Raw genomic sequence first — 25541 nt, 5'->3', positions numbered from 1 at the left:
GATGCTTTTTCCGGCTAAGCTGAGGGTGGAGGTGGATGGCCGCACGCACTTTTTTGATCGTCCCGAGGCGGCCGGGGACTGGCTGGACACTTTGCCTGGAGATCGGGGCCGGGGGGGTTGGGGGGGAGCGGTTGGTGGGGAGGGCCCGCAGGATCAGGACTGAGGGACTAATGGTAGGCCTTGCTCTCGACTGTGTTATTGTCACCATTGACTGTTAGGGTAAGTTCCCCTCCTGTGGAGGTCGTGTGGGGTCTCTTGGGGGATCTCCCTCCTCCTCTGGGGGACTAGTTAGTTTTCTTCTCTATGGGGCGACAGGCACACTGCACTTTGGGGGGGCTGTTTGGGCTCATGCAGGGGTGCAGGGTGGGGGGAGTTCTGTTGGGATGGGTGGGTTGGGGTGGGGTGTGGTTCGTTTCTACCGCAAGGCAAACCCTTCATTGTATTGGTGTTTTTGAGATGCTCTCCGGGGGACAAATGATGGCTTCTGTATGTGATGGGGGGTAGGGACCTGACTTTGTTGTCCTGGAACGTTAACGGACTGGGTGATAGGATTAAGCGGGGTGTGGTCCTGCAATATCTGAAACGGATTTCGCCTGATGTGGTCTTTCTGCAGGAGACACACCTCATTGGTAACTCCTTTTGTGCCATGAACCGACGTGGCTATCGTTTGGTGGCCCACTCGGGCTTCACATCCGGCTCACGAGGGGTGGGCATTATGGTCAAGACCTCGCTCCCGCTAGAAATAGACGAGGTACGCCATGATGAGAGGGGACGCTACACAGTCTTGGTGGGGAGAATGGAGGGCAAGGTAGTCGTCTTTGTCTCAGTGTACGTCCCACCGGGGCTACAGTCCACCACCTTTGCGGACCTGGGACGCCTCCTGCTTGACCTTCCGGGGGGGCTTCTGGTGGTTGGGGGGGACTTCAATGCGGTGGCTTCTGGGACTATGGATCGTTATCCCCCTAGGGACCTCCCCCGGGCACAAGCGTGGCTGTCTGGCCTTTTAGACACACTGGGATTGGTGGACTGCTGGCGTTTGAAGCATCCCACTCAGCTGCAGTACACCTTCCATTCGGGTGCCCATGGTAGCCTTTCGCGGCTTGATCATGTCCTTGTCCCTGCGGCCTATGCTGGGAGGGTGGGGGAGGTGCGCCATCTGGCGCGGGGTATTTCAGATCACTCCCCACTCCTGTTGCACTTTGATGTCTTCCCGAGGGGGGAGGGCAGGGTAGCTCCAATCAATGCCTGGTACCTGCGCGACCCCACTATTCGTGCTGACTTGATCAAATCCTTGCAACGGTATTTTGAGGAGAATGTGGGGTCTGTCCCGTCGGCCATCTCCCTGTGGGAGGCTTTCAAGACAGTAATTAGAGGGGAGGCCCTCTCCTTTATTTCCCATGCCCGGAAGCGCGCACAGGAGGAGGTGACCCGGGTGGAGGCCGAAATTGCCGAATTGGAGGGTGATCTGGGGGGTGGGGTGACTGACGCTGCGCTGCACGTTCTCCACCTTAAGCAGGCGGCCTATAGGTCCCTCGTTACGGAGGCGGCCAGGGGCCTCAGTAGAGAGCAACAGGGGCGATTGTATGATGTGGGTGATAAGGCCGGCAAGTTGATTGCGTGGTCGGACAAGAAGGAGAGAGCTAGTCGTGTGGTCCCGCTGATTGAGAGAATGGATGGTGTACGTGTTACTGAGCCGGAAGGCATTGTCGCTTGCTTCGCGGATTATTTCCGCGAGGTATTTTCCCCGGTTTCTCCCTGCCCGGAGGAGGATTCCCATGCCCTGCTGCGTGACATTGCGCTGCCCTCCCTCTCCATGGAGGACAGGGAGTTGATGGATGCCGCCCCCACCTCGGACGAGATTGCCCTCGCCATCCGCTCGGTCGCCTCTGGCAAGGCCATGGGCCCGAACGGCATTCCCATTGAGCTGTATAAGCTGCGACCGGATGTACTGGCACCCCACCTCCGCGCAATGTTCCTTGCGGCCCACTCGCGGGGCTCCCTCCCGCCGGACCAGCGTCTGGCTACCATCGTGGTTATCCACAAGGAGGGGAGACCGCGAGACCGGGTTACGTCCTACCGGCCTATCTCGCTCTTGAACGCGGAGCCTAAAATCCTCGCCAAGGTGCTCGCCAACCGGCTGGTCGGCGTGGTGGGCGACTTGGTCCACCAAGACCAGTCCGGCTTTATTCCCCATCGCAATACGGCCCTTAATCTGCGGCGCTTGCACGGGGTGCTCGCGCGTGTTCCGTTCATGCGGGAGCCGGCCATCTTGGCGTCCTTGGACGCCACCATGGCGTTCGACACGCTTGAGTGGCCATACATCTGGGCGATGCTGGCGAAATTTGGATTTGGCCCGGGATTCATCAGTTGGGTCAAATTGCTGTACTCGGACCCATTGGCACAGGTGGTGGTGAATGGTCGAGTCTCGGCCCCATTCGTGCTGGGACGGGGCACGCGACAGGGTTGTCCCCTGTCGCCGCTCCTGTTTGCACTGGCCTTGGAACCCCTGGCGGAGTGGCTGCGGTGGCACCCTTCTATCCGTGGTCTCCGTTGGACCCCCGAGTATGAGGACCGCGTGTCCCTCTACGCTGACGATATCCTCTTGTACTTAGCCTCCCCGCGCAAATCACTGATTGTCCTGGTCGATGTTCTGCGCTCCTTTGGTCGTAATTCAGGCCTTGTCATCAATTGGGCTAAATCCTGTGTCTATGTGCTTTCCGGGGAGGCTCCTGTCCTCCCTCGGGGCTGTCCAATCCAGATTGCCTCGCAGGGATTTCGATACCTGGGGGTTTATATTACACTGGACCCGGTGGCCCGCTACGAGCGAAATTTGCTTCCCCCCCTCCAACGCTTGAAGGAGGACGTCGCGCGTTGGCGGCGCTTGCCGCTTTCGCCGCTCGGCCGGGCGGCATTGTTCAAGATGATGTCATTGCCGCGTTTTCTGTACGCTCTCCAGAACACTATGGACTTGGTCCCGGCGCGCTACTTCCGTGAAGTGGAAAGTCTACAGCGCCGTCTGTTTTGGGACGGGAGGCCGCGTATAGCCCTGGCAAAGTTGACGCTCCCGTGGTACGACGGAGGGATTGCCCTCCCGGATATTAAGCGGTATTACTGGGCCTCCCAGTTAGCTGCAATTAATCACGGCTTCTATGGGCCCGCCCTCAACCCGGCATTTGAAATGGACAAAATGCTCCTGCCCGGTGGCGACTACAATCGAGCGCTCTACACTAGCGTGCCCGATTCCCGCTTAACGGGACCCACGCGTGTCATGGTGCGAGTATGGCACGCGGCTAATGCAGCTATGGGATGGAAGGACCGTTTGACCCGGGCGTCACCGTTGTATGCGTCGGAGAGGTTGGGCTCTTTGTGGACCTCGAAGGGCTTTGAGAGGTGGGACACGATAGGCATCAGTACAGTGGGGGATCTCTGGACGAGGGGAGGATTCAAAACATTCGAGACGCTGCAGGCGGAGTTTCAGCTGCAGGGCAGTGAATACTTTCGCTACCTGCAGGTCCGTCACGCACTGGGGTCCGTCTTCCCAGATGTGGCCTCCATCCCGGAGTCCTCCCCCCTGGAGGATAGAGTGCTAGATGGCCACGTTCCGGACAGCACGATCTCCCTCATTTATAAGAAATTGATAAATGACCGCTCGGGCCTACTGACTGGCCTCCGCGAGGCTTGGGTTGCCGATGGGCTGGAGCTGGACGACGAGGATTGGATTTCCGCGGTGGCCTCTCCAAAGGAGGTGGCCATCCCGGCTCGCCTTCGCTTCGTCCAGCTTAAGATACTCCACCGGGTGTATATGACGGGGCCAAAGCTTCTGCGTATGGGCTATGCCGAGGATGGGTTGTGTAGGCGTGAGTGTGGTGCTTTGGCGACTTTTCTGCACATTCTGTGGGAATGTCCGAGGGTGGAGCGATTCTGGCGTGGTGTGCATGAGGTCCTGCGAGCGGTTACGCATGTCGCGCTGTTGCCTGAAGCGAGGAGATGCTTGCTGAATGTGTGGGAACCGACCGACTACTCGGTTCCGCAGACGCGATGGGTGACTCTGGGATATATGATAGCTAAGCGTGATATTGCTCAACTGTGGGGATCCCAGAGGCCCCCGGCGGTGTCGGCCTGGAAAGAACACATGGATTGGTGCATGTTCCGAGAAAAGGTGGTGTATGTGGCGCGGGGTAAGCCTGGGGCATGGGTGAAGATATGGGGCCCCTGGAACGCCTACCGCGGGGGTATTTGCGAGCCGCCGTTGTTGCCTCCCGCTTCACCAGCTCTATCCCCCTAGATGGCCCCCTCCCTCAGCCCCGGGCACAGTGTTCTCCCAGTCCCGGATCTGTTCCCCTTCCCCTCTCTGGATTTCTTTGGATGGTTGGGGTTCCCCACTTGAGGAGCACATGTCGTCACTTTTGATCGCGGGTTGCCTTGCGGGTGTGGTTTTATGTTGTTGTGTTGTATAAAATGAAACCGTACTGTGGGCTCAGAGTCACGTGGCCCACGTTGTTGATACCTCCTGCTTTAGCGTCTCTGCAAAGCCCAGTGCCTCATTGTATGTAAATCATTTGATTCTGTCACTTTAGCGGCCGGCCGGAAGGTTGTAGGCCCATACCTGTATATACTTGAGATTGCAATAAACGGTTTCAAAAAAAAAAAAGAAAAAGGAGGCTGAGTTTCTGATCCAAAAATCACCCAGGACCCCATACTTCTACACCATCCCCAAGATACACAAGGTCCTAGTACAATCACCAGGCCGTATGATAGTCTCGGGCATAGGCTCAATCCTGGAGCCTCTGTCAAAATTTGCGGATGCGTTCTTACGCCCACTGATCCAACAAACTAACACCTACTTGAAAGACACAAAAGCAGTACTACAGCTACTACAAGAACTAACCTTTGACCCAGAGAGGCAACTACTCCTGGGTCTTGACGTAGAGAGTTTGTACACCAGTCTGCACCACGATGAGACACTTAACATCATTGAGGAGATTCTTTTCTCTAACCTGTGGGAGTACCAACACCGAGGAAGCTAGTAATGGATTGCATTGCTCTGGCCCTAACCAAGAACTTTTTCCTGTATGAAGACACTCTCTACTTACAGAAATACGGGACCAGCATGGGGAGCACTTTTGCTCCGAATCTGGCTGGTCAATATGTACATCATCTGGAAAGTAGCAGGATTCTCCATCAGGACAACCCTTTCAGGCACAACATTAAGACCTGGAAACGATACATTGACGACGAGTTGTCTGGGAAGGGGACATCCCTTCAACCGAGCAATTCATGATATGGCTCAACCAGCAGAATTCTTTCCACAAATTCACCAGCACTGTATCTCGCAACCAACTGGTATTTCTGGACCTGAACATATATCCAGAGGGTGGAACATTGAAAACCACCACACACTTCAAACCTACGGCAAGAAACTGTCTGTTGTTATATGACAGCTTTCACCTTTGTCACCTACACGATAATCTCCCCTATGGGCAGTTTCTTCACATTCGGAGAAACTGTACCAACCTAACAGACTACAAGAAACAAGCCTCAGATCTAAAAATCAAACTCTTTCAACTGAACTATCCCACCCCCCATCGTAGACAAAGCAATGAAGAGGGCGCGCAATAATAACAGGGAGGCTCTTTTGGAAGACAATGTTCCAAAAGACCCAGATGCTAGAACAATCTGCGTGACTACCTACAACACCCATATCAAAAATTTTGAACAAACATTGGAGAATCCTTAACTGCGGTGACCTCAATTTAGAGAAACCACTGCTCGCACACAGAAGAGGCAGAAACCTTAAGGACATGCTTGTCCACACACGACCACGAGCTGGCCGAGCCATGACCACGAGCAATCCTACTCTACAACCTGTCCAAGGCCACCACCGTGTGGCAACTGCAGCACGTGCCACCTGACCAAAAAAAGCAGATGGATCAAGTTTAGAAATGGCAGTGAATGGGAGCAGAAGAAGTTTACCAACTGTAACAGTCGGAACGTTATCTACTTGATCACGTGCCCCTCTGCAGTTTAGAATACATTGGCATGACGTCATGACCAGAAAAAATCCGCATTGGTGAACATAAGCGCAATGTTCGATGTAAAAAAAGTACTACAAAAATGGCGACACATTACCTGTCAGAGACCCACATGGTAAATGACCTACAATGGACAATCATAGAGCAACTACCATTAGAACAGGCCTCCTAGAAAAAGAACAACGTTGGGTGTTCCGCCTGGGCACTAATGTCACTGGACTTAACGATAATATTCCTTGGAGCCAGTTTACTTGATCAAGATAATCTCCGGGCACCACCTTGACAGCTTACGGAGGACTGATAACCCTCTCCAGTCTGCCATCCTTCTTTCATCTGAAATTATTCACTAAATGTACTTCCTGCAACCACCAGGAGAGACTAGGCAAAACTAACCTGCGTGGTGCCTAAATAAATAAGTTTGAGCATCCCCCTTCACATCCAACTTGTTCCATCAGGAGCACTAGATCGGTGTATTTCTCTAAAAATCCCTGTTTTCTTAAAATCCCCGTTTTTTTCTTAAATGGTTCTTTATTTAATTTTTTGGACTGTGTAAAGAACTCCCATGTGTGTTTTTCACATTTACTTGCCTTTTTAATTTTTGGTGCCCGTATTGGCCGACACACCTTTTTTCCGCGCACCATCCGTGCGTTTTACTATGACAAACATAACGCACAGGGCGTAATCTACCTGCCGTCTTTTGCCATTATTAGATCAGCGCAACCGCAGTCAATCAGTCAGTTAGCGGTCTAGTCTTACCGCTACGTGCCATCTTCCTCTTCCACTTTGATTTCACCGGAACCTCTTCAGGTCTCCTCTATTCAGGGCTGCATTTGGCAGACGTTCCGTCGCACATGTATACATTACAAGTGGCAGGAAATCTTTTGGCAATTAAGAAGAGCATAAATATCGAGCACTCCAGGCTTCTCACTAAACCACAGAGCCACGGAGGGGACGAGCGACTGAGGTAACATCCCAACATATGTAAGTACGGCACAGCCACTCCTGCAAGACCACCACTGCTCATACCAAGTAAGTGCCTAGCCATCGCAAATGCAACCATTCTCCTTACAGAGTGTAATTAGCACGGAGTCCCCTGCGTTCTGAAGGCTCATGAGGCCTCGGACTTCTGGATAGCAAGTATGGAATCTGTCTCATGTGTTTACAAACTTTCTCCACCTTGTAAAATTACTACAACAACCAATAAGAATAGTCCTATATAGAGTGTGCGCTTTATGTTACATATTGTGTATGTCTAGTCTTTGTTCCATCTTTTACAGGACACTGCACCAGTACTAATTTTCTCAGGGTGTTTTATAGACACTGTATATATTACTTTTACAGGTCACGATCTTCATGTCTGGAGTGATTCTACCCAGCTAATGTTCTTTTTATACTTTTGTGTTTCTTTTCATATTGACATTAAGGTATTACCTTGTTGCAATATAAATTGACCATAATAGGCATATTTAGCAACATTGATACATTTATTCAACACATAGTATTCCCTATGTATTGATGGTATTATACTGTCTTATGTGAGTAGGGTAGGGATATGTGTACCCGTCCTGAAGAAGAAGCAGCGCGCTTCGAAACATGTTGACAAAGATACACGCAGGAGGTTTTGTACAATAATACATCAAACCTCCACCTCACCGTTTTAAATACCAGCAGGGAGGTTTATTAAAAATTATTTTAGTCCTCACTTGCCAGGTATTTTTAACACTCACTCACCATCCACTTCTGACCCTACCACTCACACCCTCACACACTACACATAGTGGTTACATTAAGTGCCCACTGGTTAGTAGCACGCCGCGCTCCGTAGAGGGGCGTGAAGATCCCTATGATGAAGCATGACACCAAGGGCGCTTTTGGTGTGTGAGGGGTATTTAAAGAACACAATGTGCTTCCCACCAATATAGGAAACACATCCAACCCAAGACCATATATCTTGTTTCGCCTATTTCTTGTGGGTGGATTCCATTTGTTTATTAATCAAATTATGTGTACCTGATAAAAATGTACCTGTAGTATGTTTATGTTACCCTCTCATTGGCTGGCAGACTCTTATGACATGAAAGGTCTGCCACATCTCATTGAATTACATTGTGAATGCTTGTTCTGTGTCAGTCTTGATTAGATTCTGATCTGCACTTCGTAAAATTCAGGGAAACTACATGGAAGTGATATGATAATCATATCATGGATGTTAGGGTGGCTGATGTTGGGATCTGATTTTAGGGATTTACAGGTAAGGAAACTTGATGTAAAATAAATCTAAATTGAACTAATTACCTTTACATAAAGAAGCCCTTAGGTACCTGATTGGAAGGCAACACTATCTGAAGTACGCACAAACCAGTAATTAAAGACGGTAACTAGCATGGACACTGTCAAATAACATCTCATTGCCCCATGATTCCGAGACAATGACTCACAATGGAAAAAGATTCTGTGTGAAGATATGTGAATTTAAAGGCGGCTCCCATTGTGTACAGACAACTTTAGACAGACAAGGCGGTGGAAAGTGTAGAGTATGCTGCTGGGATGGAGCTATGTTAACAAAGTTATGTTTTAATGTCTGTAATGTTATTGTCACTTACGCTAAAGAAATAATGACAATTATTTTTGAGAAGCTAAACAATAAATTGGGCTTCTGTAGTAGACCGTGCCAATGACAACTGCTTGCTAACTATTAAGTTATTACTTCCTAAATAGATTTGTATTGCTTTCTAAGTAACTGTACTAAAATGATTTGTAGACTTTTTTGGCACTCCAATATACACCTAAGAAGCACTAGTTCTGTATCAATTCCCTATGGCTTTGATTGAACGTATTTGCCCACTGGGAAAATCCAGTACAATATCACAGATTCTCATGATAATCACAAGATAAATCCACTAATTTCGATTAGCTAAAAATAGTCAGATGGCGACCTCATCTTTTGCGCCCTAAATTTCAATTATCTTCTCTTAATCCTCCTCATTCAAATGGATTGTGGAGCAGAGTTGTAAAACTATTTTTGCTCATTGAGATAGTATATTCAAAATGTACTGTTACTTTGAAAAAGCAACAAACTTTCTAAAGAAATTTTACATATTATGTCCCTTCATGTTCTCTATAAATGAACTTTGTTTTATTTCATAGATTAACAACAAAAGTAAAAGACACAGATTATCATTCTGGAAGCACTCCATGCCACCCCAGGCACCCTGCCACTCCAAAGTGGTGCAGGTAATGCCCCCCAACACTGACCAGCACCTTTCCTGAGGCAAGTACCCAGTGGGGTTAGATTAGTATTTTTGTCCCACATCACTTTACAGCACCTTCCCTGACGCAAACACCCTATGGAATCAGAATAATAATGTTGCCCCCCAACAGTGACCAGCACCCTCCCTGAGGTAAGCCCTCAACAGAGTTAGAATAGTAATTTTGTCCTCCAACACTGACAAGCACCTTTCCTAAGGCAAGCACCCAGTGGAGTTAGAATAGTATTTTTGTCCCCCTTCTCTGAGGCAATCACCCTGTGAAGTCAGAATAATAATTTTGCCCCCCAACAGTGACCAGCACCTTCCCTGAGGTAAGCACTCGGCGGAGTTAGAACAGTTACTTTGCCCCCCACCACTGACCAGCACCTTCCCTGAGGCAAGCACCGTGTGGAGTTAGAATAGTATTTTTTCTCCCACATCACTGACCAGTACCTTCCCTGACGTAAGCACCCGGCAAAGTGAGAATAGTAATTTGGCATCCCACCACTGACCAGCACCTTTCCTGAGGTACCCACCCAGTGGAGATAGTTTAGCAATTTTGACCCCCATCACTGACCAGCAACTTCATTGAGGGAAGTTCCCGCAGAGTTGGAAGAATAATTTTAACTCCCGGCCCTGACCAGCACCTTTCTTTGACTGGTATCCAGTATAGTTACACAAGCTATTATGACATATAACTGACTTGAACCTTCATAACTACATTTTAAAAATGTAAGGCTGAAAATATACTTTGGTTGGTATAAAATATATTTTACAGTAGATTTTCCAAAGGATTCTTTTGTTGAAATTAGATTGTTATATGTGTATGGCAATTCTTTATTAAAATTGGAAACAAAAATGCAATTTCTGAGTTTGGGTTTAAAATTAACCGTATATGTAGTTTCAAATTCACTTACATTCGACAGTAAATGTGTATTCTCTGGCTGGGGCTGTTTTTCAAGTTCTGTGAATTGCCAAATCTAAAACTGATAAAGCTGTATCCGGGCTAGGAACTATGGACAACTTCCTGGTTAAAAAGGTGAATCAAATTAAAAATGAGCGCAGGGCTTCACTAGGTAAAGGAGATCATCCTTCTGTACACGAGGAGGTGCCTTTCTCTCCGCCGGTCCGGCCTGCATCTGACATTCTGGGGGGGGGGTGACAAGGACACCTTTACGACAGCAGTACAAGTTCATGTTGACTCCAATAGTGCCCTACCTGATACAAGTAATGAATCAGTTGTAGAAGAGATACCAACTCCCCCTAGACCAGTGCGCTTATGTAGAAAGGCACAATCTAAACACGGGGGGAAGACCAGCAAAAAAAGAGTAGAAAAAAGTCATTCTGCCTCAAACAGTCCTGGGGTTATTATAGATTGTCAGGAAAGTATAAATATGGCAAGTACAAATTTTAATTTAAATATGGAGCAATTTGTCTTTCTAACTCGCTCCATAGAAGTTAAGATAGAGGCAAAAGTCATAGAGATGTTGAAACCCCTGATTTCTAAACTAGATACGGTGGCATCTGAAGTGGAGAGACTGGGTGGGCTTCTAGTAACTTACATGGCCTTAGTGGAAGAAAGATCTAAGGTAGTGGATAAGAGCTTAGATGCTGAGGGGCAGGGCTCTGATAGAGTAAATTCACAACAATTTACTCAACCAATATCTGTAATCGAGTTAGTCCCACCAGATTCTATTCCCATAACCACTCAGCATAAAAAGGCCACAGTAGTTTCTGAGGGCCTGCCAGCTCTCATGCATGTAAAGAAAAATTGCCATGTTAATCTTCCTCCTGACTGTGCACCTTACGTGGTTGTACTTACAAATGTTCCCCCATTAAGCGCCTTTCTCATCAGGTAACTGAGGAATCCCATGATTCACTAAAAATAGAACTGTATCATGGTTGAATAAAAATTGTGGGTTCCCAGTTATATTTGCTGATCAAATACTGTCCACCAAGAGGGTGAGCTGGATTGGCACATCTAGGAACTCAATAACTGGTGACTGTATTATAGTTAATTTCAAGCATCCACAGCATGTTGCCACAGTTCTATTAAGAGCGGCTTCTCTAGTCCATAATGTGAATGGTATAAGCGTACGTCCCCTTGGTAATTTTTATACCCACTTGATTAAAGCTCCACCGTCTTTTGGGTCATTTCGATCCCCTACTCCTATTCAGTCACCGATTTCCAATGACGCATATTTGCACAATGTTGATAAACAGTGTGGGCCTGGGTTCAACATTGTATCATATAACAGATTTGACACCCTTTCAGGTTTAGAATCTTGTGATTGACGTAAGGAACTTGTGGGCCAGGAAAATGGGAGCATGGGTCATGCTGCGCCAATCTGGACAAAAAGAAGTCAAAACAATGTTATTTCGTGGAATATTGCGGGTTTGGGTTCTAAGATGGAGGATTGCAATTGGATTAGGTTTATTAAGCAGTACCAAATCATTTGCTTGCAGGAGAATTGGTCTACTGATTGTAATAATTTTCTAGAAGGGTATAAGGCTTATTATGTCCCCGCTATAGCAACAGCAAGGGGCAGGCCCAAAGGGGGTATGGTTACATTTATCTCGGTTGCACTATCCTGTAAAGTACGTAGAGTCTCAACAAGTAGTACTGGTATTATTGGTTTAGTTTTAATGGGGGAAAATTGTTTGGCCGGTCTGGTTAATTTTTATAATGCTATTAATCTTTGCTTAGCTCACAGTCAGATAGCTGCACTGAATGTTTTTGTTAGTAACTCCATGAAGGATTGTGTCCATAATCTCCTGATCATGGGGGGTTTTAATGTCCATCCCTGTAAGGATCCTCTTTTTAAAAGTATTACAGATTTGAATTGTCCACGATCCGCCGATTTCCACTTTGAACATACAAACGAGGGGGAACATTTAAATGATATGGTTAATGACCTGGACTTAATGGCAACAATGGCTTTGACTGACCCCACTATGTGTTTTGAGATACCGACCTTTAAGGGTCACGGGAGGGGTTCCTTCATTGACTTTGTATTAATATCATCATTAATGCAGTCATTTGTGGGTTCCTTTACCATTGAAGCCAGCGAGTTCAGTGATCACAACCCCCTCACTGTACATATGAGGGGACCGTGGTCAGTGAAAGAAGGTATGAATACTTCTTCAGGCAGGGTGAGCACGACAGGTGGAAGACGTCGCTTAAAATGGTGTAAGATCACCCCAGATCTATTGTCCAAAGAGATTAAAGCTGCATGTGCAGATGAGATCATGGTTTGTACACAAGATGGTGCTCAGCCATATAATGTCCTTAATGCCTTCCAAAGTTTAGAGAATAAGGTCTCAAAGCTGTTGTCAGCTCCAACAAACAAGTTGGAGATTAAGGGACCTAGATGGTTCAATCACGAGTGTTCTAAAGCTGCTAGAAATTTAAAAATAGTTCTGGCAGCTAAACCTAGGATAAAGGCAGAAGTTCAGGTTGGTCGAAAGATATATAAAACCACTATTGCCCGACAAAAGGACATTCTTAGGGAAGAGGCATGGAGTGAGATACTTGACCCTTCTACTCTGCAGTGTAGCTCTCGATTCTGGGCAGTGATGAGGAAACCTTTTTTGGCCCAGGAGCAGGGTGATGGCCTGGAATGCCATATTTCTAAGGAGGACTGGGAGGCACATTATGAGAAACTGTACTGTAGCTCCGAAGTCGAGCCTCCTAGTTTTGCCACTTCTGTTGGGGGGTGAAACAATTACCTTTTATCGAGGTGAAGTTATCAAGGGTATTGTGGGGCTAACAGCCGGGAAGGCACCAGGACCAGACGGGATTCCTCCGGACCTGTATAAGTCTGAGCCTAACTTTTGGGCACCCATACTAGAATCTGTTTTCAATGCTGCTGTGAAAGAGGGGTGTCCACAATCATGGGGTATTTCGACAATTGTCCCGGTTTTTAAGAAGGGGGACAAAGGCAGCCCACATTGCTACAGACTATTTCATTAATAGATTCTATGGTCAAAATTGTAGGCAGAATTCTATTGCAGCGACTTTCTGACTGGGCAGAGGGGAATAATATTATGTCCATTTCACAGTATGGATTCTGTAGAGGTCGTTCCACAATAACTCAGTGTCTTAACCTTTTTCTAACACTAAGTAAGTATACTGTAGTATAGAAGGGCACCATCCACCTCGCCTTCATGGATCTGTCCTCAGCTTTCGACTGTGTAAACAGGGGTAAGCTGTGGCAGTCCATGAGGGAGAAGGGGGTGGATAGCGGTGTGGTTGATTTTTTGGCTGACTTACACAACAACACCAGAGCTAATGTGAGATATTCTCAAGAACTGTGTGTATCAAATAATTTTAAAATCAGAAAAGGTGTACGTCAGGGATGTATCTTGGCCCCTTTTCTTTTTAATTTTTATATTAACGAGCTAGATAGCGTATTACAGAATGTTCAGGCTGACTATCCTAGAGCCGGCAGGCGGGGAATTCCTATTTTACTGTATGCAGATGATGCGGTTCTAATTTCGAGAACGGAGAAGGGCCTTCAATCACTCCTAGATGCTTTTAATTTATTCATGACAGATAGAGATCTTTTGGTTAATAATTCTAAATCATTTGTCATGCAAGTAGGACAGCAACCAAGGAGGACTTTCACATTTAAAATTGATGAAGCTATAATTCCGTTAACAAAAACATTCTCCTATCTTGGGCTTCTTTTTGACACTAAACTTAATTGGGCCCCTCATCTTGCAAAAAAGAAAGGAGAATTTGTAAGGGTTAATGCCTCAATTTTTAACTTTGCTGCTAAAATTGGGAAAAAAAACATTTGTGCCATGCTTAAACTGTATAATGCAAAGTCAGTGGCAACTGCAATTTACGGCAACGAAATTTGGGGTCATGCTGATGGTGAGCATCTGCAGACTGTCGATAATTCTTTTCTGAAGCGTCTTTTATGCGTCCCATGGCACATCTATCCTTGCTGTGCATGAAGAGTTAGGGGCGCAATTCTTAAGTGATTTGTTCTCCTTACGTCCCTTGACCCGTTGGCTTAAATTATGGTTAAATCAGGACATACCATTAACGCATTTAATTATGAGGGATTTCTTGGGTCGGGACAAGGTAATGTGCACCCCTTGGATCAAATATCTGAAGTCAAATTTTTCGAGGCTAGGCCAACTAGAATTGTTTGAAGATCCGAGCAAAATTGTACAAGGGGAACTGGAGCTCATCAAACGGGCCTTCCTTATGGATAGGAGGCCCCGGAGGGAAGGGGTGGAGCTCCAGAAACAAAGCGTGAGGAAATTTGCCATGCTGAAAACTTGTGAAACAATAGAACCGTACCTGACTGGCTCATTGACCACCCATGAAAAATATTTGCTGACAAGGTTTAGGCTAAACCTTTTTCATCAGACCTAAAACCGATATTTTTAACAAACTGGCAGCACCCTGCGGCTGCGACGGAAAGTCTCTGCAGGATATGCTGCATTTTATATTTTTATGTAAGTTTTATGAGTTCCCCCGTAAGCGCTATCTGCTGACCCTTTTAAAAAAACTTGATTTTATTCAAATCAGACCGGCACTAATGTATTTACAACTCTTGCATAGTGATTGTATCCTCCAAATGAAGGAATTTTTAAAACTAACTGTCAAACTGAGAATTTGTATGGACCAGTAATGACTCATTGCGTATTTTGCACTATTTGTATGTCTTTATCTCTAGTAATGTTGTATTTGGTGGAAAAATGTACAACCATTCACTATCTGGCATTTTACTTGAAATGTGCTTATATGTGTGACATGTATTTTATATTGTATACGTACTTTTATGGTCTATGAAAGAACCGAAATAAAGAATTTATGATGATGATGAACTCCCGGCCCTGCCCAGCACCTTTCTTTGACTAGTATCCGGTATAGTTACACAAGCTATTATGACATATAACTGACTTGAACCTTCATAACTGCATTTTAAAAATGTAAGGCTGAAAATATATTTTGGTTGGTATAAAATATATTTTACAGTAGATTTTCCAAAGGATTCTTTTGTTGAAATTAGATTGTTATATGTGTATGGCAATTCTTTATTAAAATTGGAAACAAAAATGCAATTTCTGAGTTTGGGTTTAAAATTAACCGTATATGTAGTTTCAAATTCACTTACATTCTAAAGTAAATGTGTATTCTCTGGCTGGGGCTGTTTTTCAAGTTCTGTGAATTAATTAAAAAAAAACGTTTAGGTATATCATTTAATTGATTTTATTAAGAAGCTGTTTCATTTTACCTTTACACTTTGGTCAACAGATGGCAGTGTTTGAGCAGCAAAGTTTCAGTTTTCTCCTCCTACTTCAGCTGCGTGTGGTCACCATGGAAGTCAGTGCACCACTGAGTACAAAATGGTGGTCGGTGCATTTATATGTTTTTTAGAAGTAAACAAACATTTGAAAGAAAATATGTTTTGAATTAGAACCTGACAGAATGTATATTTATTATGTGCTGGGTGAAATGTTCGTTTATATGTTCTGTTTCACAAGGGCAGCCATTTTGAGCAGATGATGGGTCGGCTGCTGAAATGGAAATAATGTAAGGACACCTGTTTTTTGCTTGTATTCCTCATATGTAGAGGCTGCTTCTACCACTGACCGAAGTGTTTTTCTTGTTAAAAATGTTTTGTATGTACATATAAATCTCAGATATCGTTTTTTTTTTTTTTTGAAAATCCTTTATTGCACATAAAAACTCAATACAAACATGGGCCTACAACCACCAGGGCTGGCCGCTAATATATACATGTTCAACAACATCAAGGAAGCAATGGGCCCCCTGGGGCTCAGCCGAATTGACAAAGTACTGAGTGCACCTCAGAAGTTATTCGGATACATACATTTTAGAAATACAAACAAAAAAGGAAAAATAAAATAACACCAAAAGACAAGGCGGAAACCATCGAAAAAGGGGCGTCTAACCACGGCTGGGGGACCACACAGTACCAACTCCACCCTCTGGTGGTCAATGAGGATGATCAAGGGGGAGGTGGGGGCGACGGGAGAGCCACAACCATCTACAGGTGAAATGCAATAGTCCGGGAACCTCAGGATCAGGGGGACAAGGCAGCATCAGATGAGTCCACGAGGGGGGGTGTGAAGATGTTCCCACGGTACGCGTTCCACTGGCCCCAAATTCTACCCCACGCCCCCGGCTTACCCCGGGCCACATACACAGTCTTCTCTCTGCACATGCACCAGGCCATGTTCTCCTTCCATACTGACTCGGTGGGAGGCCGCCGGGAACCCCAAAGTTGTGCGATGTCCCTCTTAGCAACCATGTTCCCAAGGGCCGCCCACCGAGTCTGAGCCGCATTATAATCGTTAGGCTCCCACACGTTCAGCACACATCGGCGAACCTCAGGCAACAGGGCGACCCCAGTGACACATTCCATGACAGCGTGCACCCGGCGCCAATACTCGGCAACCTTACGGCACTCCCAGAGAACATGGAGAAAAGTGGCGCTGAGCCCACAGCCGCGGCTACAGAGCCCGTCTTCAGAGAAACCCATCAGAACTAAACGAGGGCCCGTCACGTAGACACGGTGGAGACCCTTTTAAAAAAACTTGATTTTATTCAAATCAGACCGGCACTAATGTATTTACAACTCTTGCATAGTGATTGTATCCTCCAAATGAAGGAATTTTTAAAACCCCAAAGCTGTGCGATGTCCCTCTTAGCAACCATGTTCCCAGGCCGCCCACCGAGTCTGAGCCGCATTATAATCGTTAGGCTCCCACACGTTCAGCACACATCGGCGAACCTCAGGCAACAGGGCGACCCCAGTGACACATTCCATGACAGCGTGCACCCGGCGCCAATACTCCGCAACCTTACGGCACTCCCAGAGAACATGGAGAAAAGTGGCGCTGAGCCCACAGCCGCGGCTACAGAGCCCGTCTTCAGAGAAACCCATCAGAACTAAACGAGGGCCCGTCACGTAGACACGGTGGAGAATTTTAAGCTGGACAAGACGGAGAGACGCGCGGGTATGGCCACCTCCTTAGGGGAGGACAGCGCAGAATGCCAGTCCTCGTCGTCCAGTTCCACCCCATCCCCGATCCACGCCTCCCGCAGACGCACGAGGAGATCCGCCCGAATGTTTATTCATTTTTTATAGATAAGGGAAATAGTACTGTCGGGCAAGTGACCGTCGAGTATGCGGTCCTCGAGTGGCGAAGACACAGGGACTGCAGTCCCCGCCCCGATGGCCGAGAGCAAAGCGTGGCGAACCTGAAAGTACCGAAAGAACTCCCTCTCACTCAATTCGTACTCACTCTGCAGCGCAGCGAAGGATTTAACCGCACCCTTCACCCAAAGGTCACCTACTCTGCTGATGCCAATCGTGTCCCAACGCTCGAATCCCTTCGTCGTCCAGAGGCTTCCCAATCTTTCAGACGCAAACAAGGGGGTCGCGCCCGTCAAGCGATCATTCCAGCCCATGGCCACATTCGCAGCCTTCCACAAGCGTACTGCAATCTTAGTGGGACCGGTTAAGGTCCTCCCAGCCGATCGAGAGTAAAGCGCTCTGTTAAAGTTGCCGCCAGGCAACAAAAATCTATCCATTTCGAAAGCCGGATTCGGACCAGGTGAGTACGTTGCATGGTTAATAGCAGATAGCTGGGAAGCCCAATAGTACCTCCTGATGTCCGGGAGCGTGATGCCCCCTTCGTACCAGGGGAGAGTCAGTTTTGCAAGAGCAATACGTGCACGACCGCCCCAAACATGTCTCCTTTGTAAGCTCTCTACTTCCCGGAAGTAAGCCGCCGGAATAATATCAAAGGAGTTCTGAAGTGCGTAAAGAAATCGGGGAAGAGACATCATTTTAAAAAGTGCCGCACGACCGAGGGGAGACAAGGGAAGCTTACGCCAACGGGCCACGTCTAACCTCAATCTCCGAAGTGGAGAGAGGAGATTATGCTCGTAGCGGACAGCAGGATCCAATGAGACGTACACCCCCAGGTACGTAAAGCCGGAGCTGGACGCCTTAATGGGAAAACGAGAAGGCAAGAGAGGAAAGCCACCGGATATAGCATAGACACAAGATTTGGACCAGTTAATGATCAAACCAGAGTTCTTGCCAAAGTGAGGATGTCAAAGAGCACATTGAGTGACTTACGTGGTGAGGTGAGGTACAAGAGAATGTCGTCCGCGTACAACGAAACACGATCCTCGAAGCCAGGGGCCCACTGGATCCCTCTTATCGACGGTTCCCAATGGAGCCAAGCAGCGAGCGGTTCCAAAGCTAACGCGAAGAGCAGGGGAGACAACGGACACCCCTGCCTAGTGCCCCTCCCAAGAACGAAGGGCCAGGAAACCCTCCCGTTAACGACCACCTGTGCCAGCGGGGCAGCGTATAAGAGTTTAACCCAATTAATAAATCCCGCCCCAAAGCCAAACTTTGCCAGGGCGGCCCAAAGATACGGCCATTCTATCGTATCAAAGGCCATCGTGGCGTCCAAGGAAACCAAGATGGCCGGCTCTGAAAGATATTCCGCCCTTGCAAGTACGCCATGTAGGCGCCGCAAGTTAAGGGCCGTATTCCGGTGCGGGATAAAACCGGATTGGTCCGGATGCACCAGATCGCAAATAACAGTAAGCAGGCGGTTCGCAAGAACCTTGGCAAGGATTTTCGGCTCTGCGTTCAGCAGATAAATAGGCCTATACAAGGCGCAACAGTCCCGAGGCTTACCGTCCTTGGGAATCACGACTATAGTGGCCTGGCGTTGGTCATCAGGGAGAGAGCCGAGTTCAAGCAACTCCGAGAACATACGACGGAGAAATGGCGCAAGTTTATCCGGTTGCAGTTTATAGAGTTCAATCGGGAGTCCGTTGGCGCCCATAGCCCTGCCTGAGCGAAGGGAACGAATCGCGGTTGCAATCTCGTCAACCGAAAGTGGGGCATCCATCTGCTCACGCTCACGCTCCTCCACCGACAAGCAGGGCAAAGCAATATCCTTCAACAAGTGACGAGAGTCAGCCTCATCTCTAGTAGACACCGGGGAGTACACAGCACAGAAGTAGTCCGCAAAACACTCCACAATCTCACCAGGGTCAGTCACACTCACTCCCTCCGACGTCTGAAGCACGGGGACCACTCGATTCACTCTCTCCTTCTTATCAAGCCAAGCAATCAATTTACCCGCCTTATCCCCAGCATCATACAGTCTACCCTGCTGTTCCCTATACATTGTCCGAGCAGCATCCGTAACAAGGGACTTATATTCGAACTGCTTCAGGTTGAGGGCATGGAGCCTGTCCTGAGTGACACCCGTCTCCAAGGCAGCCTCCAACCCCGATATCTCAGCCTCTAACGCAACCACCTCCCCGTTCTTAGCTTTCTTGGCCTCCACGATCAGGGATAGGGCGTGTCCTCGGAGGACCGTTTTGAAGGCCTCCCACAGGGACACTGAGGACAAGACGGACCCCTCATTCTCCAGAAAATACTGATCAAGCGACTTAATGAGACCCTTGCGAATCTTGGGGTCACGCAAGTACCAGGGGTTAATGGGGGCGATCCGCCCGGCGGATCGCATCCCGGTATCAAAGAGGAGCCACAATGGGGAATGATCGGAAATGCCCCGGGCCAGGTGCTTAACCTCCCGGACCCGGGTGGTCTGGGCCGCGGGCATTAGAAAATAATCTAGTCTGGAGAGACTCCCGTGGGCCCCGGAGTGGAATGTGGACTGACTGTGTCGGATGTATCAACCTCCAGCAGTCCACCAGACCGAAAGTGTCCAAGAACCCGCCGAGCCACGCCTGGGCGGCAGAGAGGGCCCTGGGAGGGTAACGATCTAACTCGCCAGAAATCACGGAATTAAAATCCCCACCCACAATCAGGAGACTATCAGGAAGTTCAAGTAACATACGACCCACATCAGAGAAAGTGGAGGTCTGGAGGCCCGGGGGAACATAGACCGAAACCAATGAAAGAGTTTGCCCCTCCCACCGCCCAGTCAAAGACGCATAGCGCACTCTATCATCAAGAGTAACTTTGTCAATCTCAAGCGGGAGGGAAGAGCGCAGCAAGATGCCCACCCCTCTGTAGCCAGTGGTGAAGCCAGAGTGAGCGACCAGTCGGTAGCCCCCCCTGTTCATAGCATGACATACATTTCCCACCAAGTGCGTCTCTTGAAGAAATACCACATCAGGGGCCAATCGATGCAAATATTGCAACACAACCCCACGTTTGATACGGTCCCCCAATCCGTTGACGTTCCAAGACATCAGTTTCAACCCGTCCCCCCCCATCCCCACACAAGAAGCTGGAGTCCCCGGGCACGCAGCCAGACACCTGAAACTGAAAGAAAACAATAACACCGCCTTGAAAAGAAAAAACACACAACCCATCCACCACTGCCACCCTCCCACCCCCACACCATTGCCACCCCCCCCACCCTGCACCCCTGCGGACTATACAGCTTCCCCAACTTGCAGTGTGCCTGTCGCCCTAACAATCCCATGCTACAAAAAGACCCTAGAGGAGGAAAGGGACCCGTCCCCGCCCGCACCCAGACGAAACATTAATAGACAAAATATACAATTGAAGTAGAACCTGTCTGAGCACAGAAGGAAATGTCAAAGTGGAGGACCAAGAATTATTCCTGCAGAGGCCCACCGCCCTCGGCACCGCCAGTACGCCCAGTTCGGTCTCCCGGTTCCGGCAGGGAATCCAACCAGTCACTCACTGTGTCGGGGCGTTCAAAAAAGAGAGTCCGATCTTCATATTCCACACGAAGCCTGGCAGGGAAAAGCATAGAGTATTTGATGTCCAGATCTCGAAGACGGCGCTTCACCCCCAGAAAGCTCATTCTCTGTTTCTGAACGAGTTGGGTGAAGTCCGGGAAGAGGTTGACGGAGGAATTCTCATATTTAACTGGGCCGTGCACCCTCGAGGCCTGCAAGATCGCATCCCGGTCTCTGTAATGAAAAAGTTTTGCAATGATAGGCCTCGGGGGAGCGCCTGGTCGAGGCCTACCGCCCGGGACACGATGGGCACGCTCCACGGCGAAGAACTTGCTCAGGCCTGAAGGAGCAAGATGATTGAGGATAAGATCCTCGACCATAAGGTCCACCGGACGATTGTTGGAAGTCTCCGGTACACCTATGACACAGATATTATTGCGTCGTGCCCGACCTTCGAAATCCTCCAGCCGCCGGGACATCGCGTCGTTTGCAGACTTTAGATCGCCAAGAGTTGCCTGGAGGTCTGATACATCCGTGACAAGAGTGGATGTCCTCAAGTCCAGCGATTGAACCCTCTCGTTAGTCTTAGAGAGATCCGCCCGGATTAGCGTAACATCAATGGCAACCGTGTCAATTTTACGGGCCAGAGCCTCGTACTGCTGGGCGATGGTCTCCCTTATGCCGTTGATGGCGCCCATAACGTCCTGCAGCGACAATTCCGTGGGGACGGACGGACCCCCACCGGAGTCCTCCATGACGGCACCCGCCGGCCCGGGGGTCCCTTTACCCTGGGTATAGCGATCCATGATGTCACTCTGGACTGGTCCTCCACGCAGGGATGTCTTGGTCTTCCGTTTCTCGGGATCCCCCTTGCCCCCCATGTTGGGCGATGCTCACCGGTGGGGTCCGCCTGGACCGATAGCAAAGGGGCACCAGCAGATCAGACACAGACTGTCCGAGAGCCCGCTCGGGAGAGTTGAGAAAAAGGCACAAATCAGTCCAGTACCAAGGCCGGAGGACGCCCCAGCCGTGCAAAGTAGCTCCTCGATCAGGACATGCAGAAGTGCAAAAGCAAAACTGAAAGTGGGTGCGCGGTCATTGGCAAGGCTCCGATGCCGTTGTTGTTCAACTACTCCCCGGCCCCACGGTTCACCAAAGCACCGGGCACAGCTTCCAGGTGGGCCTCCAAAATGCAAGACGCTGTATTTCAGGTCTCCCCGGTCCGATTTTCGTTCTGAGAAGAGTTATGGATTCAGCCAAAGATCATCTTCCAGAATCCGTCCACAAATCCAGGATAATGTCAGGATACATTGCGAGGAGCGGCAAGGGTCCGTGGAGCCCTGTGCTCACGCGACCATCTTGGATGCGCGCGAAGCTCCTCCTCCCAGATATCGTTTTTGAAAAAAAATTTAAATATAAGATAATTATTACAAAGGTTTTAAAATTAATGCACAAGTATTAAAATGAGGACCTGGGTATTAATAGACTCCCCCACCCAAAACCCCTGTTTCCCTTGCATCACTTTCCAGAGGATGGGTTACAAAAAGAAAAAGCACATTTTCTATCATTTATAATAGGATATTTATTATACATTGTAATGGTATGTGTTATAATAGTATGCATTATGAATATATGCATTGTAATGGTAGTTTCTATATAACCCTATTATCATGTTTTGTAATGGTTTGCGTTGTAAATACATGCACTGTAATGGTAGTCACATTGTAAATATTGCGATGTAAACGTAGGCGTTGTAATGGTATGCATTGTAACGTTATATATTCAGTAACCGACCTTACAGATGACAGGTAGGGCCCTAAAGTGGCTATTTGCCTCCGGTCAGAGAGGAAGTCAGGCTACATAAAGATGGGAAACGTCACAGCTTTTCATAAGATGTAATAGCATCTCATGGGAGATGGTATTGAATGCGGCTGACAGATCCAATAAGATCAGCACAGCATTCTGCCCCCCCATCCAGGGCTAGATTTCAGGTGTCTTCAAATTCCAATAATACAGATTCCATCGAGTGCTTAGGCCGAAATCCCAACTGTCAAGGGTGCAAAACGATTGCCTCTTTCAGGAAGGTTGTTAGATGCTTATTAACCAGTTTTTCAACAATTTTGCCTAGGGTAGGATGTAAAGAGATTTGCTGAATATTGAAAAGGGTAGAGGGGTCTGTGACTTGCTTTTTCTGTTGAGGTTTGACTGCAGCAAGTTTCCAGTCTGCAGGGACTTCCACTGAGACAAGTGAGGAATTGATTATATTATTAATAACTCAATTGATAATATCCACAATAGCATGCAGAACAGCAGGTGGACAGGCGTCGAAAGGGGAACCAGATTTACATGAGAGAATTGCTTGGCGTGACTGTTCCAGGCTAATCCTACGAAAGGCCTGGAGAGATGGCCCCATATAAGAGGGATCCAGCTCTGTAAGAGAAGTTTGCATCGTATTAAAATATCTTAGTAGGGTTTTGGGGCCATATGTACGAAGGAAATTTTGTGATCTCAAACGTTTGCGATCGCAAATCAGCAATGTCCAATGTATGACACAAAACACCCCTTGCAAAATAAGGAATCGCAAATTTTGCGATTCACTATTTTGCGATTGCATTTAAGGAATCGCAAATTGTGATTCCTTAAATGCAATGTAAGAAGCACAATAAAAGTGCGATTTGGCCGTAAGGAATCGCAATTTACCACCAACTTCCGGTTGGTGGTAATTTGCGATTCCTTTGAAAAATGCACTTTTTAGCATTTTTCAAAGTGCCATGTGCCTCACATACATGCCCTTAGGGCATGTATGTGTGCCACATGTGCACACATGCACATTTCAGGGGTGCAACAGGGTGTCCTTTTGACACCCTGGCACCCTTGAAATTGCATTCTCAATTTGCGATTCTCTAATTGCGAATCGCAAATTGAGAATGTCTTCCCATTCATTCCTATGGGCCTCCTGGCCCATAGGAATGATTGGGGAGGTATTCCTTAATTGCGAATCGCAATTTGCGATTCCCAATTAAGGAATATGTAGGATTTGCAAAAAACTTATGCAAATTCTAAATACATAGCCTTTTGCGATTCTCAAATAGCGATTCACAAAAAATCGCTATTTCGAAATCGCAAATGGACATTTTCATACATATGGCCCTTGATTTTTTCTTCAAAGAAATTTGATTACATAGGTTCTGGGAGGGGGATGTCTTCATCTAAATCTTTTGAGAATGTAAAGGATTCAACCATTTGGAAAATAGATTTTTAGTATTGTCCTGCGTTTATTAATTGCTTAGAATAATAGTGCTTTTTTGCTAATTTGATTTGCAGGTGGTAGGATTTGAGGGCTGCTCTGAATTGGGACAGCTCTTTTATTTTACAAGCTCTTCTACACCTCCGTTCCTGCTGTTTACAATGAAGATGGTGGTCAGCTAGTGCCTGCGTGTACCAAGGGGCTGAGGCCTTGGGACTGTGTTTCTTTTTTGGTTGGACTGTGGGGGCTAGCTTGTCTCTGACCGTAGTAATCCAGGAATTGAAATGCTGGGCATCTTCAGTAGTGTTACCTGATAGAATGGGTCTAGATGCTAATTCACATGTGCTTAAGTCAGGATTAGTTATAATTTTAGTCGTTTTATGAATCACTGTTGGAATGGACATTGGGGGTGTAGGGGAGAGGCTAGTACTAGGAATTTTAATGCTAAATGGAGTAAGCATATGATCTGTCCAGGCTGGAGGAGACAATGTTTTGACTGTCAGGGTATTGAGATTAGAACATACTCCATACAGGATATGTCTGGTATAGTGTGTAGAAAGCAGCACCAACTGCTGGAGCCCAAGAGTTTCTAAAGTATCAAGGAAGTTCCCCACTCTGGGTTTGTTTCTACACTCTAAATGGAAGTTGAAATCTCTCAGAAGGGTAAAATTCGAGTACTGAAGTATTTGAGGGCCTAATGTGTCACCATGGTTTTCTAAAAAAAACGAAATTGGGGCTGGGTGCCATATATCAATCGTCCTGTGAAGGAGACGGATCCTTTGAGCTTGAAGTAGAAACCAAGGCTTTCTGCCCATTTCAAATAGGGAAGGTCAAAGTTTGAGCATTGAAATGAGTCTCTGTAAATGATAGCTAGTCCCCCTCTCCGCATCTCCATTCTATCTTGTCTACAGATGGTGTATCCTGGGGGAAGGGCTTGGACAATGTCCAGGTTACACCTCTCTTTAAGCTATGACTCTGTGATAAAGAGAAAATAGAGTTGAGAACCAGAAATCACAGCATGAATATCTTAAGCATGTTTCCATAAGGAGCGGGCACTGATTCAATGGATGTGTTGAGAACCCATCGTTCTGAGGGCTTGGTTGTTAAACTGAGGGCCTAAATTCCATTCTGCAATTACGGCAGGTTAGAGGGCCTTTCCATTTTGTAAGCACTAGGCGGGTATTACATTTTGGGGGAGCAATGATAAGTGATTTAAAACATTAGGTGTCATGGAAATACCTTGACAGCTTTGGGCAGCGTGGCTGACGCTGTCTGCGTTCCGGACATGGATGGGCGCAGACGGGCCTGTCTTT

At 47.5% G+C, this 25541-nt stretch overlaps 1 long non-coding RNA gene across 1 annotated transcript in view; it reads left to right on the top strand.

Annotated features, from left to right (window-relative positions):
- LOC146789557 (uncharacterized) overlaps window positions 1-25541 on the top strand; it is an 83999-nt gene that overhangs the window by 41543 nt on the left and 16915 nt on the right. Inside the window, exon 2 of the long non-coding RNA XR_014969827.1 lies at window positions 15555-15652. This is a non-coding gene — a long non-coding RNA (uncharacterized LOC146789557). The remainder of the gene's footprint in view (window positions 1-15554; window positions 15653-25541) is intronic.

Source organism: Triturus cristatus, chromosome 10 (assembly GCF_964204655.1).
Source record: "Triturus cristatus chromosome 10, aTriCri1.1, whole genome shotgun sequence".
Lineage (NCBI taxonomy): Eukaryota > Metazoa > Chordata > Amphibia > Caudata > Salamandridae > Triturus > Triturus cristatus.
The sequence above is the reverse complement of the archived record's forward strand: the minus strand, read 5'-3'. Positions and strand labels throughout refer to the sequence as shown.